Here is a 20246-nt window from a genome sequence, read left to right on the forward strand (position 1 = left end):
AATGGGAAGAGTCACTGGATTATGGGGAATTGCCGCTGTGGTCCGAAAACTGGGTTTAGCAAACAACTTTATAGAAGTTCGTTGGCTTGCTCCTCTGCTAACGCCCAACCAGCTTGCAGTTCTAACGCTAACGCTCAAGACCATTTTGTGGCCCAGTGCAGTCCGTTCGCTCGCCTTGCTGTAATGCAAAGGTTTGAGTTTGTCAAGTCAGCATCTCTCTGTGTAAATTGTCTGCGAAAAGGTCCCACCGTTGCGAAGTGCAAATCAACTGGATGTCAAATCAGTGACTGAAAATAACTTAGCGTTACCACCACCAACAGAAAATCCTCTTCCAGCGTTAACGAATGATGGCCCTTCTACTTCACATGCTTTGCATGCGTCGGCTCTAGAAAGGGTATTGTTAGCGACGTCGATCGTAAGCGTTCGAACATAAATTGGCAAGCACATATTGGGCCGAGCATTACTTGACTCAGGGTCACCAATGAACTTCATTACTGAAGATCTTGCTCAACGCTTACAGATCCGTAGGGAGGAATCGTGCATCAATTTGCTTGGAATTGGTCAATCTAATTCACAAGTAAAGAAAAAGATCCACACCATGGTGAAGTCGAGAATCAATGGTAGCGAGTTTCCGTTCTACTTTTGGATAATAAAAACCATTTCAGGCTATCACCACACTGCTACTCCACACTACGTAATACCCCACCAGTGAGTCTTACGGCCTCAAAGTACAACGACCAAACTCCAAAAATTCAGGAAGAGCTGTACTCTACTCTTATTCGGTTTCGGCTGAACAAATTCGCTCTGATACCCGACATAAAAAAGATGTGTCGCCAAGTAATGGTGAATGAAGCGGATAGGCGATACCAGTTGATAGTGTGGAGAAAAGAACCATCTAAAACCTTGAAATTGTGCATGCTCAACACCGTTACATATGGCACTGCACCAGCCCCATTCCTGGCCATAAGGTGTATGAAGAGGTTGAGTGAATCCGCGAAAAATACATTCCCTCGAGCTGCTAAAGTTATTGGGTCTGACTTTTACGTCGACGACATGTTAACGGGTGCTGGTTGCGTGGAGGAGCTAAAGACAATTAAGTCTGAACTAACTCAGGTTCTTCAAAACGCTGGGTTTGAATTGAGCAAGTGGTTTTCAAACTCGCCTGAAGTTACTGCATCCGAGAGCACGGTTAAGCCAATAACACTTTCCGACTCAGAGATGACGAAGGCATTAGAATTGCTTGGGTGCCCAAAGATTACGTATTTAAATTTGAAATTTATACTTCAGTCATGGGTCAAAGGACGACTGCGGAAAATTATTTCAGTGACATCAAACATATTCGACCCCCTTGGCTTATTAAGCCCCATCCTTATTAAAGGAAAGATCATGTTTCAGGAGCTGTGGCTTTATAAGCTAGAGTGAGATGAGTCGATTCCACTGCATTTGGAATCAGCGTGGAACAAAATTCAGCTTGCCATGTCACATTTAGAAGATAAATTCAAATTTATGCTTTTTCTGATGCATCTATGGGAGCCTATGGAGCCTGCGTCTATATTTGTTGCGAATCTGAAGTATGTATTAAAGTGTCGTTATTGGGTGCAAAGTCAAGAGTAGCGCCGCTTAGGACGAAGACATTCTCCCGTCTTGAGTTATGTGCCACTCACCTTCTCGCAGACCTCTGCCGCAAAATCTTCCTCTTATTAAAGTACCAATCGAACGAAGTATTTATTGGTAAAATTCAGAAGTTTGTCTAGACTAGATTCGTTCCCATCCATCGTCCTCACCAAAAGCGCAGGAAGTCTGCAGACAGATAGCACGGTCATGCATACGCTGTTTTAAATGCAAGCTTTATCTGATGACTCAAATCACTGGAGATTACCCTTAGATCGAATCCGTGCTTTCCGCCTATTCTCCATCTGTGGCGTGGATTTCTGTGGTCCTGTTGAAATAACATTGAAACCCTAAAGGCCACCCTAAAAGTCCTACATTGCCCTTTTTTTTTGTTTTGTTTATTTAGAAGTAGTGTCTGATTCATCAACTGATTCCTTTTTATTCCTCATTCCTATTATATTCCGCATATCGTTCTCTACGACAACGTTACGAACTTCGTCGGAGCGAGTCGCCACTTCGCGGCACTGCAGTAGCAAATCGAGGACGAAGCGTGTTTGCGTTATACCGCCGCGGGCTCCGCACATGGGCGGATTATGGGAGACAGGTGTCAAATCTGCAAAGCCCTTACTCCTAGGAGCGGTGGGTATCGCGAGGAGGAGCTGCAGGCCGTCCTCGTTGGAGTCGTGGCCGTTATGATTTCGATGCCCCTGGGTGCCCTCAGTCAGGACCCAAGCGGAAGCTGAAGGCGTTGTCTCCCGGCCACTTTTTGAAAGGCGGACCAGCAGGGTCTAACGTGCTTGCGGCGATGGCGGCCTGCCTCGTCAATCAAGAAAACTTTTTGGCAGCGAAGGTCCCGGGAGTACGTCTTAGGCCTACAGGTGCGGTCGAAGTTTTATTTCCGAAAAATATAACGAATGGCTTCAAGGAATTCTTTGCCTCTTCTAGAGTTCTCTGATTTCTGAAACAATATAAACAATATTATATATATATCTGTTGTTTCTATCGTGTAAGTGCTAGATTTTTCACTGTGAATCGTTTTCACAGTCAGATTCGTGTTCGTTCTGGAGGGCATTGATGTTTTGTTGCGAAAGTGCGTCGGCATAATTTTCTTTGGCTGGAGTGTACATGACTTTTGCGCCTTGGTCATTTTTAAATGCATTCCGATGCTTTAGTTTGTCATTTGGTTCTTGTCCGAGAAAGCGAACTTTAGCGGTTTATGGTCAGTGTAGACTCTTATGTCACAAGTGTTATACAAATACTGCCTTAATTTTCCTAAAGCCCAGACTATAGCGAGCAACTCTCTTTCGTTAATTGCGTAACGGGACTCACAAACTTTAAGGGTTCTGGGTATCATTGTTGAGCGATCAGCGTTTTGATAGCGACCGAATTAAAGACAAGATTCAATTGTTTATATTCAATTTATTGAGCACAGTAAAACAAATAGCGGCCCGTCAATAACAACTCCCAAAATACAACAAGAAGAAGAACTTCTTTGGCGCAGAAGCTCTTCCAAAGCTCCCAAAAGTGCATGCGCTACAAAATGACAACAAAGTGCATGCGAATCTGGGAGACAAAAGAGAAGATTAAATGCCGCTACAGATAAACAAATTACCAATATTCTAATTAGCCTATCTGGTGGCTACTAATCATCGATATGCGTTTTTTGCCTTGCGACAGAGCAGCCCCGATGCGGGTACCGAAATCTTTTCTGACACATCTATAATAGCTGGCAAGTGCTTATAATGATCTTAGCGTGAATAAGCTTTTCGGTTCTGCGTATTCTTTAATAGCTGCTACCGTTTCGGGGTCAGTAGTAGCCCCGTTTCGGGTCAATATAAAGCCGAGGTATTGGACACTTTCTTTTAAAAAATAGGTTTTCTCTTGCTTTAATATTTTTTGGCATGCACTTTTCCGTTTTCCGAAAAGATAATAACATCGTCCCCTATCTGCTCTCTCAAGATATCGTCGATGGTGGTAATCTGAAGAGGAAACTGCAGAATTCATTTTTTCCTCCGTTGACTGAAAATGAGGTTTTATCATGAACTTAGGTCTAGGTTTTGTAACATGTAACCATGTAAGCGGGCAGATGGTTGTGTAGCTGCAAGGAGGTTGCACGCGCTGGTTCCGGCTTTTTGGTCGGTCGAAGGGAGTGGATCCCTAGGGTCCTTGTGCTACTCGCTCGCAGTTATCAATCGATTATTTAAAAGATATTCGCGTGCGGGGGGGGTTAGTACGTACTGAAGGAAATATCGGGAAAGGGGATAAAAAAGGATTCTTGCATTGCTTTCGACATTCAGAGTAATTAAGGCCGTTGCGACTGCGCTGGTGGAGTTGCAGCAGACGATGTAAAGCTGAGCGGATGTTTTGCCACAGCCGTTGCCCACCCTTCCATGATCACCAAGTCCGCGAAATAATTATTGATGATCCCAAAGAAAATCCGGCTATTTAATTTCACCTGCCATCATCATCCTGCATGACTCCTCTAGATAATAGATTAGCAATTCATTTTTAAACGTTATAAAATTTATTCATGGTTATTAAGTTGCATAAGGCAAAAGAAGGAAATTTAAATCAAGTATATAATTAAATGTATCTATTAGATATGTTATAATCGAGGAAAAAAAAATTATCTTAGAATTTATATCTTTATAAGTGGTTATAAGAAATAATAAGTCGCATTAATAGGCAATAATATTATATATGTCTATATAAAAATAATATCAAGAATCATGTTTATAAAGAGAATCTTGTCTTCCATAGCGGGTATTCACTAATATTATTTCCTAAATGTATATCGTAAAATGTCTCCACAGTAACTTATTTATTTTCAATTCAAATTTGATAGCAAGGGTTTATGATTAACGTTAGCAAGGTTTTTAATGTTGGAACACGGCAAGAGCATTAAAAATAATGTTCCAAGATTCGATTAATTTTTATTAAATATTTATTAATTAATTTAAGAAAAAAAATGTAATTCATTTTTTTTTGTTGTCATTGCGGAAGGCCATTATTAAATATTGGGAATAAAAAAAAGGAAAATCCAATATATAAAATTCTCGTGTCACAGTTTTCGTTACCATACTCCTCCGAAACGGCTTCACCGATTTTGATGAAATTTTTTGTGCTTATCCGGTATCTATGAGAATCGGCCAACATCTATTTTTCATCCCCCTAAATGTTAGGGGTAGTCCACCCCTAAATTTTTATTTTTATTTTTTAGACAAAATTTTTAATTTTTTTTTTTATGATACAACATACAAAAATACATACAATCCTCAATTTTCACCCTTCTAAGATCAACCGGGAATGATTGCCGGGAAAATCCATAAACAGCATTTTTCTATTTCCCATGCAAACGTTTTTTAAACAAAATGGAGACTACAATAATAGTAGGCGGCGGTATGTGATACATTGTTTGACAGCTACTCATTGTTCTCAGCTCAGTTAATTTTATGTGACAAACCGATATTGTGTTCACTGAAAAATTGTGAAAAAAATTGAAAAAAATTTTTATTTGAAATTTTATTACTTCTCAAATTTCGCGGGAAATTTTCTCAATTTGATTAATTACAATTTACGATGCCGAGGAGAAGACTTAGGTCGTCGTAGTCAATTAAATGTGCGAAGAGCTACCTCACGTGCTAGCCGCACTGATGACCAGAGACAGACAGAAGAAAATAGTCGTATTGCTATGTCAGAATTGCGTTCTTTAGTGAGTGACAATGTAGGAGATAAGCTTAGAATGCAACGAGTTCGTGTACATCAAACACAACAACAGCAAGCTAGACATAATGAAAATGAGCGAATCCGCAGACGCGGTGCTTCTGTGATTCTTGAACGAGCTGCATTCCACTATGATCCGACAATTGATTATTGTGCCGACAAAACAGTAACAATTGCGGAAATGAAAACACTTTGTAAATATTGTAAGGCGTTAAAGTACACTGGTGAATTTACTGGATTATGTTGTGCTAAAGGCAAAATAAAATTGCCACAAATGGTCCCACCACCAGCTCCTTTACGCTCTTTAGTTTTTGGGATTAAAAATGATTATTATTTATCTATTGCCATTCAATACAGTTCATATTAAATTATAATCAGTCAATGTGATTATAATTTAAAGCCATTTAGGTGTGTTTCTAACGAAAAAGGGTCAATTTTAAATTTTTTCCCGCTCCACAAAGTTCAAATCCAATCAAATTATTCGTCGCGTGCGCTTTGGGGGATTTAATGTCGCGTTTCGAAATTAAACAAACGTGAATCGCGATCGCGAAAAAATTTCAGAGTCACAAATTGTAATTAGAACTGTATTTTAATTTATTTGGTCAGCTCCACGAAACTTTACTTTAGCTATCTTCAGTTCTTACTGTATCAGATAATATTTTTAAGTTTGAAAAATTTTAAATTTTATCACAAAAGAAGTTTCAAGAAAAAGTCACAAAAGAAGTTTTGTTAAGAAAAGAAGAAAAAAACAACAGCTGGCAGTGCGAAGCCTGCCGGGTCAGCTAGTATATATATATAATCTGTTAGCCAGCACGTGCCAGAAAAATTTTCGTTTTTTTTTTTCTTCTTTTCTTTCAGTGTACCGTTGTTCGGTATTTTAATTGCAAACCGCGTGGTTCGATTTTACCGTATGGGAGATAAAAATCTGAGAAAAATCAGCCTAACCACCAACAATATTTAATTTGGGGTAATGAGTTTTTTTTTCACTTACATCGAGTTTAATTTCCACGTCCAAAAGATCTTTTGTCGGGTTGGGCGATGAATCTATAATTTTAGGGCATAGAGGTTATTTTTATGTATGTATATATATATATATTCACCAAACTAATTAATATTTCCATACCGTTCAGTTTTAGTATTTAAGTAATAAAAAAGAAATACAAAATTAAGGGAACAGGAAACGTTATTTTCTTACATTATTAAACTCCAAGCTCAAAAAAACACTAAATACTACCAAAATAAAAATAGCTAAATCAAATTAATAATTCCGGAAACCAATACGGGACAGGCGTAACTATCTTGGGGCGATGAATGACGTCATTGGATGAGAATAATTTCGGGTGCATATGCTGGCCATTGGCGGGTTTTAATTAATGAGGGAAAATTACTGCACATGCACCTTACTCCACAAAAGAAAATTGTGTCTCTCAAACTAATTTATAATAAATCCATCAGATCCCGCGGCGTGGCGCTGGAAGCCCTTCTTAGGGTAAACTGGCTGCTTGGGGGCTTATAAACTTATTCCCAATGTAAGAACCATACAAAAATGGGTTCTTACTGGGTGCCAATTCAAACTAAAAAAAATAAGTCGAATTAAAAAAAACACGTGAGGCCGAAAACAAAGGTTTTATTTACCTTGAATTGGCACCGCAAAAATGTAACTCACTTTTAATACACTGAGCGCTGCTCACTTCCCTCTGTGTTTAAGTTTTGGGAAACTTATGTGGAAATTCCCCACCACGTGTCTTTTTTTTTTTCCCAGGGGTTAAATATATACTGGAGTTTAACCGCGAGCGATGCGCTTATCTTAGCAGCCACAAGAGAAAAGAAGTTGGCCGCTGCTTATTCTATGCTTAGACCGATACTTAAATGCTCAATTCTAGGTAGATAATTGATTATCAATAGATAAGGAACTTTAAGCTTAACCAAGCTTTTTGTCTTTGTTTTGTATTTTTGGTTATTCCAAGCTTAACTAAATGAGGTTTACTTTTAGGCATTTGGTTTGTTGTTAAGTTACAACAAGCGCATTACAGTTTGTAAAGTAATTGGCTTTGCCAGGTTAGCCAGTATTAACTCAATACTTGGCAAGTTTCTTGAAGTCGATTACCAAACGCTTTTTCCTAATACCTTTCTCATCTAATACTTTTTTATCGATTGCTGTACGGTGATATCGACAAGGTAATAATATTAGCCATCAGTAGGTCTTTTATTTCTTTGTTTACAAGCTCTGCGACGTCCATTGGGTTTGGGTACGTTTTACAGTACACTGGGTTGTTATCCTCAGAGGATAAGGAAAAATTTACACAACATTTGTGTTGTACGGCAAAATTTGAGTTGCGTGACGCAACTTGCGTCGGAGAAGACTTATCATCTCTATACTCTTGCAGAGGGTTTTATAATTTTGGTCAAATGTGCATCGCAGTGAAGGAGGCATCTCCGAACCTATGAAGTATATTTATTCATGATCAGGTTCACCTCCTGAGCAGAGAACGGCACGGGTGGCACTTTTCGGCACCCTATGCATACTCATAAAAATTCGTATATGGATGGCACTCTCCACTCATCAGAAAAATTACATGATGCGACACACACAAATTCCAATAAGTGTAATGAGTGTATTGCCTTTTTAGCACTTGTTCATTTTTTGTATGTGTGACTTTAAACACTCAGACAGTCAGGTATTTTACGCTCGTAAGTATTAATCATACTTGCCACACAAATGAGAGATTAGTAAAAATCATGATTGTGTCAAAAAAACATGAGTAGTAAAAACACACATGAAAGTCTTGAGTCTTTTCAGAAACACCTAGGTGTTTTCAGATTGATCTGTTGCTATGGTTTCACTTTGGGGACGAAATTGGTTGTTAAAAATATTATCCGCATATTTTGTATCACTTTCTTACTTCAATCATTCATTATTGGATATCCGAGTAAGCAACATGTCTAGTGAAGCCGAAGCTATTCGCCGAAAGATTACAAGTGGCGAACTTAAAACGATACCGAGAGGAAAAGGTAAAAGCTTAATATGGAATATTTTATATGAAATTCAAAGAGAAGATGGATCACTGGTGGATGGGTGGATTTTTTGCAGCACTTGTGAAAAAGTTTTAAAATATTCCCAAAAGCAAACCTCCAATCTGTCGAGACATAAGTGCTGCGTTCAATTAAAAAATCCTCCGGAGGAGAAAAATGTGACAGATGCGGATAAGAAGGAGGCCATAAAGAAATGTACATCGTGGATCGTCCAGGATTGCCGGCCTTTCACAGCAGTGTCGGGACCCGGATTTAAAGAACTTGTGAAATTTTTCATTAAAATAGGAGCCACTTACGGAAGCAACGTAAATATTGAAGATTTACTTCCCGATCCGACAACTCTAAGCCGAAACACCGGAAAGGAAGCGGCCGAAAAAAAAGTTGAATTGGCGCAAAATTTAAAAAACGCTGTAAATGCCGGAGATGTGTCAGCCACAGTCGACATGTGGACGGATAACTACGTGCAGCGGAACTTCTTAGGAGTAACCGTCCACTTTTTCAAGGAAGCTAGACAGCAAAGTCTGGTCCTGGGAATTAAATCGATGGAGTACCAGAGGTCAACAGCGGATAACATTTCGAGAAAACTGCGGACCCTCTTCGCCGACTTCAACATAGACAACGTAGAAAAAGTTAAATTTGTAACTGATCGAGGATCAAACATAAAGAAAGCTTTGGAAGAATATACCCGACTAAACTGCAGCACCCATCTGTTGTCTAACGCGTTGGAAAGCTCCTTGGACACGTGCAAGAAGGTGGTAAAATATTTTAAAAAATCTAATATGCAACACCATTTACAAACCACCTTAAAAACCCGTGCCCCACCCGATGGAACTCCCACTATACCATGCTAAAATCAATTGTTGACAACTGGGCGGAGGTCAACAAAATTATAAGTGAGACGCCAACTGCACCTGTCCTTAATGTAAATTTAGCAGAACTAAAATCTTTAGTGGCGTTATTAGAGGGCTTTGAGAGGGTTTTTAAAGAGCTACAAATTTGTAAATCTCTCTCAATTTGCTTCGTAGTTCCTTCAATAGCAAAAATCTGTGAACTATGCGAAACTCAAATGACAGACTTTTTATCAATAGCTAAATTAAAAGAAAATCTTTTGAATCACATAAACGCTATTTGGAAGGAAAATTTAAGCATTTGGCATAAAGTCGCCTTTTTCCTTTATCCACCAGCTACTGTAATCCAACAACAAGATTTACATGATATAAAATCTTTTTGCGTTTACCAAATGGAAATGAATACCGCCGAAAACGATCAAGATTCCAATTCAAGCTTCATTTTGAATAACAATAACCCAATGAGACTTACACCCCCCTCAGTTGCTTCTAAGCAATCTTTCTTTTTTTCAAATTTAGTCCACCCTAATAACTATAAATCCGAAACGCCATTAGAAGAACTGGAAAGGTATTGCCGAGAAAGAGTGGCTCTAACCGAGGGCTTTGAACCAACTGATTGGTGGAATCAAAATAAAAATGCATACCCCCGACTTTCTCATCTTGCACTGCAAGTCCTTTCTATACCTGCCAGTAGTGCCGCCTGTGAGAGGGTGTTTTCTATGGCCGGTAATATTATGACCGAAAAGAGGAATAGGCTTACACCAAAGTCTGTGGACAACATAATTTTTCTCCACTCCATCTTTAAAAATTCACGCGAGGCTTAAATATTTTAATTTTAATAAAGTCCTCTATTATGTAAATTCAATGTTTTTTATTTTTTATATGTTATTATAAATTAATATATATGTTCAAGTTATTTTAATAAAACCATCCTTGCCTATTATTGTTTTATGAAATTTTTTTTGTGCCTTTCCTTCCACTCATCTTTTTTTCATCAGTGCCTACGATTGATTTTCAAAAATTTTACAGAGTAAAGAAAAGGCAAGTACTCAAAATCATGTGTGTTTACACACACCCGAAATTTTTTTACACAGTAACTACTCGTACCCGAAACTTTGTGCACGAAAGGCACTCGGGTGTATAAAACACCCGGTGTTTTTCAGGTGTACTCATTGAGTGAGTGGCATGCTGCCAGACTCTGCTCCTGAGTCGATATGAGCATGCCCGTCTGTCGGTCTGTCTGTTTATACGCAAACTAGTCTAAACTTGTTTCATCAATTGAAACGTTTCGGTAAAAGTTTTACCAATTTTAAAATAAAATTTTATGTTGGCTCTTTGTTTGAAGCTCATTTTTGCACCGATGACAAAAACATACTGACATTTAAAACTCAATAACCTCACTTCCAATCGATGAAATGTCATGCAATTTTTACTGGAAGTCGGTAACGGAAAGCAGATTCTAACGCAACAGTTTACATGTAGATGGCATCACTAGAGGGCGATACATACTCGTCTTGCTCACCGTTAAAATCTGGTACTGATTTAATTGTGTCGAGCGGTATGTTGCATGGGGGCCTTGAATGGCTGAACTGAGAATCTTTAGTAGGTTTGCACTTGTGGGGGCTCTACGCACATTTTTTGTATATTAGCTATGCTGATTTGAGCTTCAAATTCTGCTCGGAGCCTAGCCTCCTGTTGCGTAGGACCAAAAGTAGGACCCTCCTTAATGAACCTACTTCAAGTGTTGCTCCTGTGAAAACGGACTACAAGTAGGATCTGCCGACACGTATCCATCTATGAGTGTTGCTCCCTGCCGATTCGGAATCAGCCGAAATCCCTTACCACCATCTGCACTTGAGGACAACCAACCAAGACTTCAAGTATCTGACCTCAACCTCTGTCTGATCACAGCAAGCGCCTGTTCAACTCGAGCAGACCCTTGAAGAACCCAGGTACATTTAGTCAGAACTTTTATACGATCTTCGACTACGATTCCGGAACCTACCGTTATGCCAGCGAGTCCAAGTCCGACTTAATGGCCGCATAACGCTTTACGGACGAACAGTGCTCTTTATTCAAATAAATGTAAAACAGAACTGAGGGTAGCTAATGGTAACAAAATGACGGTAACAAATGATGTTAACTTTTACACACCCCCCAAGCTCTCGCCAAGCAGGATATGTGGTCTGCGAGGCAGGCGCCGGTTCGGCAAATAGTTTTGACTCTTGTGCTCCGGCTGCAGGGCCTACTGCTTCCCTTTCTCCTTTAATGCCGTCGTCGCCGTTGAACTCCAATGATCAGTACTGGTCGCCAAATGGCACACCTCCCAGGCATACGCCGCGCGGAATATGCTTCCTTGGAGTCCGGCAGCCGGATAAGGGTACGAAGGGCCTTCCTACCCCTCAGGACACACCACCAGTTATGTTCGCCACTTGTCGCAAAACATCGGCACGCAAACATAATTTGTTGCCGAACAGAGGTTGGACGTCGCGCCTCTTTTACTCCAGGGAATCAGTGTGCAAACACCCCACCGAACCTGGATCAGGAGTCTTCTGATTTGATCAGCGTGTTCCTGATTGGTTTCGAGCACAATGCGTCACTTGGTCGTGAAAATTAAAAAAAGAAAACGAAACTCCTCAGAGCATTGTACCAATTTATTAAATCCATCCATTCGCCACAATAAAAAATTTAAATCAATACCTACAGATTTACCACAAGAAAAGAATCAAATAACTCACTTAGATATTTTCCATATTGTTGACCTATTTACAGAATTTGGAAAGCCAAAAATTTGGTAAATTATAATGGACAATGAATTTAGAGCAGATCAAACAGTAAGTTTTCTGAACAAAGACGGTGTGACAAAATCAAATAGGAGGGCTACATTATATTTTGATTGAATTTACAGCAGCATAGATAAAAACATTTCAATAGAAAAAAATTCAGATTCAGTAGGATCATACAATAAAAGATATCACTGTGCACCAATAGAAGCAAAAAACCAATAAATTAAAATACCAATAAAATAAAAAATGTTGAAAAAGTAAATGTGGTAAGAGAAGACTACGAGAACAAAAGAATAACCAATACAAAATTATAAACGATTCAGATATAATCATAGATTCACCCTTTTAACATTAAAATAATACAAATGGAACAGGTTTAAAAATAAATAAATAAAATAAAATAAAAAAAATAAAATAATTATTATATATAATATATATGTACAAATTTTGATCTAAAACATAATCATATAATTATAATTATAATTAACAAAACTTACATACATATGTTAAAAAAAATTTGTGTGCAAAATAATTTCTTTTAAATATCCAGGAATTTTTATACCCTTGCAGACAAAAGTGGTCAAAAGTGTTCAATACAGGGAAGCAAACATCTCCGACCCTATAAAGTATATATATATTCTTGATCAGGATCACCTCCTGAGTCGATATGAGCATGCCCGTCTGTCCGTCTGACCGTCTGTCCGTCTGTTTTTTGGTGTTTAACTTTGGTGTTTTTTAAGTTTCCACAGGGATTTTCCACACATGTTATATTTGGCCAAAATATCTTATCTACAAAAATTTCATAAGGATCGGCCGACTATATCCTATGGCTGTCTGTTGGGCCAAGCAGCCACCAAAAAATGAATTTAAAATAATCATAAAATGCTTAGCTGTTGTTATCAGCATGTATTCTTCTCTGTTTTATCTCCCAGTTTCGCATGCGCTTTATTGGTATTTGTAGCGTATGCACTTTGGGAGCTTTGGTGGAGCTTCTGCGCAAGCTCTTAGGTTTTATGCACTTGTTTTTCGGCATTGTTTTGGATCGGCCGCGGAATTAGTTTTGGGGTTAAATTGACCCAATTTAATATTAAAATTGAACCTCGTCTTGTTAATTCGGCCGCTATCAAAACGCTTATAGCTCAACACTGTCATAGAACGATCGGAATTGGCATAACTTTGGTGTTTTTTAAGTTAGAAAGATGGGACTTGGTACAGATTCCAGTTTGGGCAAAATAATCTGAATTGCCGAATTTCATAAGGATCGGCAGATCGGCAGAGGATCGGCATAAGGATCACAATTTGGCAGATCGTACAGGGTAGCCCATATTCGACGGACCCATGTTTAATTTAAAAAAATCAAAGAAAAAAACAAAAATTTGGCGGTTGGCAATCTTAATCATTTAATTTGTTCCAAGTAGATTTGTTAACATCAATTTTTGAATATGATATCTTTCAAATGTCCGCCTCTGGCGTTGATGGCGTATTGTGCCCTTTTTGCAGCATTTTCCATTGTTCTCGCCAACATTTCGGCCGGAATAGCGGCTATTTCTTCACGAATGTTGTCCTTGAGATCTTCTAGGGTCCTTGGCTTGTTAACGTAAACCTTTGACTTCAAATATCCCCACAAGAAGAAGTCAGGCGGCGTCAAATCGGGCGAACGCGGTGGCCAGTCCAAATCACCACTTTTCGACATCAAACGGCCCGGAAACAATTTCTTCAGAAAATCGATTGTTATGCGACTTGTGTGCGGTGGAGCGCCGTCTTGTTGAAACCAGAACTGCCTCATACGCTTTCGACGAAAAATCTGCTTGGACTGACGCTTCAAACGCGGTATGTCATTAAGCGATCTGCCATCTCTGTCAAAAGTTATGGCGTCGTCAGATGGGTCCGTCGAATATGGGCAACCCTGTATATGTTTGCCCAAATTAGAATCCATAGAAAATCCCATCTTTCTAACTTGAAATACAACGAAGTTATAGCTTATATACGTTCCGACTTATATACTGCGTGCAAACAAAAGAAGGATGTGTGCAAAGTTTCAACTCGATAGCTCTAAAACTGAGATACTAGTTTGCGTAGAAACAGACAGACGGACAGACGGTCAGACGGACAGACGGACATGCTCATATTGACTCAGGAAGTGATCCTGATCAAGAATATTTATAGGGTCGGAGATGTCTCCTTCACTGCGTTGCACACTTTTGACCAAAATTATAATACCCTCTGCAAGGGTATAATAAATGTAGAAGACCTGAGATTTCCGCATTCGGTTCAGTTTTCGGGAGATAACAATATATATAAAAAACAAGCACAAATGACAAATGATATACAAAAGACATAGGTACGTGGCCGATCGAATGCACGAGTCGAATGCAAAATAAAGAAAAGATTAACAAATTCAATAAATTATTGCCGGCCAAACTTTCCGGCGCCTGCTTGACATTTTTTAAATGTGTAGCATGTGTAGGTGTACAGAAAATAAAAAAATGATATAAACTAAAAACAATGATGGTCAATGAAATACAAGGCTTACATAAATCAATATATGGCTACATTTTATTAGTTTATTCTCTTAGGTGTACCGCGAAAACTATGGGTGATGGAACCTATGTTTGTTCTGTCCCTTGGTTCATGAGAGCTTAAAGGTTGAGCAGAGCAGTTGAAATTATATATGGAGATTTTTTGCTGTTTACCTGCGTTTTAAGTACTTTAAACCTTGAAAATTAAAATTTTTCAGGTTCGGATCCGATGAGATTATTTCTTATTCTTTTGAACAATTAGCATAACCGCTGAATTAAATAAAATTCACATATTTCAATGTTACACTATCAGCATTTATATAGCGTCCGAATTAAATAGACAAAGTTCAATTTCTATTTTCAATATTTATTATGGGTCAATTTAACCCCAAAACAAATGACGCGGGCGATCCACAACAATGCCAACAAGAATAGCAAGTGCATAAAACTGAGCTCCACCAAAGCTCCCAAAGTGCATACGCTACAAAAGTACAACAAAGCACATGCGAATCTGGGAGAATCAAAGAATATGGAACTATGATAACTAAGATAACGGGCCTAGGTCGAGCGCTCTGGGTCGAGAATTATGGACCTTGAGATCATCAGCATTATTACGTGATGAAGCTGTCCCATGCCCCTCAGGATTTTTGTTAAAAGTTTAATTTTAATTGGGGGAGGATGTTGGGACTTGTGCCATCATCAAATACCGTAATTATTACTAATTAGTTCTGCCAGTGTAACTAGCCGCAGCGGTCCAATAATTACGGATCGCAATAATTAATTGGACCGCTGCGGCTAGTTACACTGGCAGAACTAATTAGTAATAATTACGGTATTTGATGATGGCACAAGTCCCAACATCCTCCCCCAATTAAAATTAAACTTTTAACAAAAATCCTGAGGGGCATGGGACAGCTTCATCACGTAATAATGCTGATGATCTCAAGGTCCATAATTCTCGACCCAGAGCGCTCGACCTAGGTGCCAATAGAGTGGCGAGAGTGAATAATGCTGATGATCTCAAGGTCCATAATTCTCGACCCAGAGCGCTCGACCTAGGTGCCAATAGAGTGGCGAGAGTGAAGGGAAACTTCTTTCCGAGATTGCGCGGAGGCGCACCTTTCGATTGCAGGATCGGGAGCCTTAACGGGTGGAGCAGCACCCACCTTGGCAGCTGCAGACGGCGGTAGCAACGAAACGGACGACTTCCCGACTTGGATGAGTGCTGGTTAGAGTCTAGAATGGAGTCAGATCTGGGCGCTGACTTAATCGGCAGCGGTGCCAATAAACCAAAGCCCGGGCCAGATGAGGGATCAAGAACAGCACCTTTAGAAAATCCATCGCAGACAAGTGCCAGATGCGACGAGGAAATAGCGACCACGGGAGGAGCGGTGGATAGCAGGGGCACTGATGAGATGCAATTGGCCACGTCCTGGTTTCGCTCCAATTTCAAATCACGAGAACCCGATAGGATGTCGCGGTCCAGCGGAGAATTCTGACTGCATGAGCGACGATTTTCCAACCTTCATAGCCGCTATGGTTGGTTCTGTCATTGACGGTGGGACCATTGGTGCCGTCGAGACGAGTTGAGTGTACAGGTACCTTCATGGAGTACTTTGCCATTCCCTCTTGAGGGTCAACGCGCACATCAGCGGCAAGCTGGGAGAACTTCCAGAATAATTCAATCCCAACTTTAACAGAGCTCGATCGCTCTAACTTATCCTGGAGTTTGGTGAATTTCTTGCGCAACAACATTTCCAACGGCTCCAGTACCATGATGGTCAAATCGTCCTTCTGCACTGCAGCCTTGACCTTATGATGCAGGGCTTCCATCTTCTGGTAGGTCACCTCTGCTTTTCGCCGCAAAAGCTTTCCCCTTTCCCCATGTTACGCTATCAGCGCGCTGCAGCGTCTTAATAGCGGCCGAATTAAATAGACATAGTTTAATTTCCATTTTCAATATCTTTTATCGGTCAATTTAACACCAAAGCAAATGCTGAATAACAAGTGCATAAAACTAAGAGCTTGCGCAGAAGCTCCACCAAAGCTCCCAAAGTACATGCGCTACAAAAGAACAATAAAGCGCATGCGAATCTGGGAGAATCAAAGATCAGCAAAGATGCTGATAACGGGCAATTAATGGACCGCAGCGTCTAGTTACACTGACAGAACTTATTAGTAATAACACAGGCCGACACGCCTAATTTTACATGTCATAATCTTTAGGCGCTCCTGAACCAAAGTGCAGAACAAACATAGGTTCTATCACCCACAGTTTCCGCGGTACACTTAAGAGAAGAAATTGATCAAATTTTACCATATATTACATTATGTAGGCCGTGTAATGGCGATGACCATCGTTTTTTCTAGTACATATAATTTTTGAATAGTATGTGTACCAACTAAAATTAAACAAGAAAGGAAAGCTAACTTCGGGCGGAGCCGAAGTTGATATACCCTTGCAGTTCAGTCGCAGTCCGCTAGGTGGCGCCACCCATCTTATTTTATTAGATATATAGCGGATCGTTTATAGTCGGCCGATCCTTATGAAAATTGGCAGATCAGATTGTTTTCCCCAAAATAGAATCTGTACCTAAACCCATCTTTCTAACTTAAAAAACACCAAAGTTATGGCATTTCCGATCAATCAGTTATATGGCAGCTATAGGATATAGTCGACCGATCCCGGCCGTTCCGACTTATATACTGCCTGCAAAGAAAAGAAGGATGTGTGCAAAGTTTCAACTCGATAGCTTTAAAACTGAGGGACTAGTTTTCGTAGAAACAAACAGACGGACAGACGGACATGCTCATATCGACTCAGGAGGTGATCCTGATCAAGAATATATATACTTTATAGGGTCGGAGATGTCTCCTTCACTGCGTTGCACACTTTTGACCAAAATTATAATACCCTCTGCAAGGGTATAAAAATGGTATCTAGCAGTTGCCATATCTTTGGAATACTTATCCAAAGTTGAAATCGCCGATTTTCTACATAAATTTTTGGTCTTCTATTTCATATTCATATGATATTCATATATTATATAATAACATAAACCAAAAAAATAACAAGGTTTGCCATTTTCGATCAAACGATGGTTACATGGCAGCTAGGATATAGTATGAAATTTGTCAGATCGGATTAGGTTGTCCAAAAAAATCTGTACATAGTCCCAATCCTCTAACTTAAAAATCTCCAAAGCTATGGCATTTTCGATGAATCAGTTATATGGCAGCTCCTGGTCCGATTTATATACCGCAAATAAAAGAAGGATTTGTGAAAGTTTTAATTAGAAAGTTTTAAAACTGAGAGACTCATTTTTAAGCACCTTACCTTATTATATTGTATATATTTACAAAATTCAAACTCCGAGGTCTACTGATATGAAATAAAAAACTTAGTCTACACAGTCTTTACAATCAATTAATACCTATATTTTAATTCCACAAACAATTAAATATTTTTAATACCGTGTAAAAAATGGAAGCAGACCCGTTAAAAAGAGTTGAAGATCAAAAACCACTTTTAGATGAAGTTATTTATCCTGATATTGAACCAGGAATTATAAATCGTAGGATGATTGAAAATTCTTATTTGCAAGAAGCACATAAAGGTGAAGAGCGTCGATTGCACCAACTAGAGCCCGTGGTTCTTGAAAAAATTAATATTATGCGCCTGGAATTTAAAAGTAAGTAGTGAAAACAATTAAAACGAGAAAGGAAAGCTAACTTCGGGCGGAGCCGAAGTTTATATACCCTTGCAGTTGAGTCGCAGTCCGCTAGGTGGCGCCACGCATTTTATATTATTAGATACATAGCGGATCGTATATAGTTGGCCGATCCTTATGAAATTTGACATATCGAATTATTTTGCCAAAAGAGGAATCCATTGATTCTTCCATCCTAACTTGAAAAACAAAAACGCTATCAGTTATATGGCAGCTATAGGTTGTAGTCGGCCGATCCTTATGAAATTCGACAAATCAGATTGTTTTTCCCAAAATAGAATCTGTACAAAATCCCATCTTTCTAACTTAAAAAACAACAAAGTTATGCAAATTTCGATCGTTCTATGACAGCTATAGGATATAGTCGACCGATCCCGGCCGTTCCGACTTATATACTACCTGCAAGGAAAAGAAGGATGTGTGCAAAGTTTCAACTCGATAGCTCTAAAACTGAGAGACTAGTTTGCGTAGAAACCGACAGACAGACGGACAGACGGACATGCTTATATCGACTCAGGAGGTGATCCTGATCAAGAATATATATACTTTATAGGGTTGGAGATGTCTCCTTCACTGCGTTGCACACTTTTGACCAAAATTATAATACCCTCTGCAAGGGTATAAAAATAAATATTTTCAGAAAGAATAATAATGACACAGACCGACGGAGAAAAATCTCCACGCACAATTTCACCTGCTTCATAACGTTTAGGCTTTCTCCGAAGTCCACAGCATATATATTTAAATTTGTAGGCCGTGCATTGAGTTGACCATTTGACCCAGTTCCTTCTATATAAGCGAATTGAAGTAATTTTAAGCTAATTGAATTTGTGACAATTATCATCAAGCATAGTAACATTTTGTGCTATTCTCCTCGTTGTGGTAAGGAGAGTATTTCGATTCGAATATTTTTCGGAAGAAGTCCAACAATCCGGAAGTTGGACCGCCGATAACCACCACCCATAATCAAACATACTCGAATCGTATTCGAATATAGCCAGAAGCAAGATGTACTACTCCCAGAATTTTTTTTAGAAATTTTTAATTTTCTCTTTTTTTTCTATATTCCTATCTCTGGTTGGTTTAATGGACACTGGTGTTTCTGTGAGTTGCATAGGTAGTAGATTTCATAACGAGCTACTTCAGGAAAACCATAAATATAAGTCAATAACCAGCCAAATTAGAACGGAAAAGGAAATTTGCGGAAAAGGACAAAATATAACCGGCAAAGTTTTCCACCGATATTATGGCCAATTCCGATCGTTCTATGACAGCTGTAGGATATAGTCGGCCGATCCCTTGGCCAATGAAATTTTGTACATAATATATCTTGACCAAATATAACATGTGTGAAAAGTCTCATCCCTTTAACTTGAAAAACTCCAAAGATTTCCGATCAATGAGTTATATGGCAGCTATAGGATAAAGTCCCCCGATCCCAGCCGTTCCGACTTATATAACTGAGAGAGTAGTGTGAGGAGATTATATTTCCGACACGCCAAGGCAGGTGGCGACGGACGGGCCAGCGCGGCTGTGTTTAGAAAGTACGGAAGAGAAGAAATGCGTCGAGTGCAGACGGCATGCGAGGGCAGAGCCCGCGCGCACGGAAGAAGGAGAAAGAAGAATAACCGTGGAACGTAACGGTCCCGGGCGGGCCTCCACGGCGCCCTCGAATGTTATAGGAGAGAGCGGGGACGGCGGGTAACGAAGCAACGAAGTATTTAAAAGAATGCAGAAATCACAGAAACGCGGGGGGCGCGGGGGTATCTGGACGAAGTCCGATGACCAGCACAATAACAATTCGGATCGGAGGCCCAAGCGCGGCAAACGGGGGGGAGGGGGCAAATAAAGAAAGAACGCCGATAGAAATTCGGCGGGAATTGGAGAAAGTTAACGGCGAGAGCAGAGAGGCGAAGGATTAACGGCAGGAAGCGAGATTTGCAAGGTTTGTCGGGCGCCTCAGGCACTATATAAGGAGGGCCCCTGGAGCAAATC

Source organism: Drosophila ananassae (genome assembly GCF_017639315.1).
Source record: "Drosophila ananassae strain 14024-0371.13 chromosome Y unlocalized genomic scaffold, ASM1763931v2 tig00000150, whole genome shotgun sequence".
Classification (NCBI taxonomy): Eukaryota; Metazoa; Arthropoda; class Insecta; order Diptera; family Drosophilidae; genus Drosophila; species Drosophila ananassae.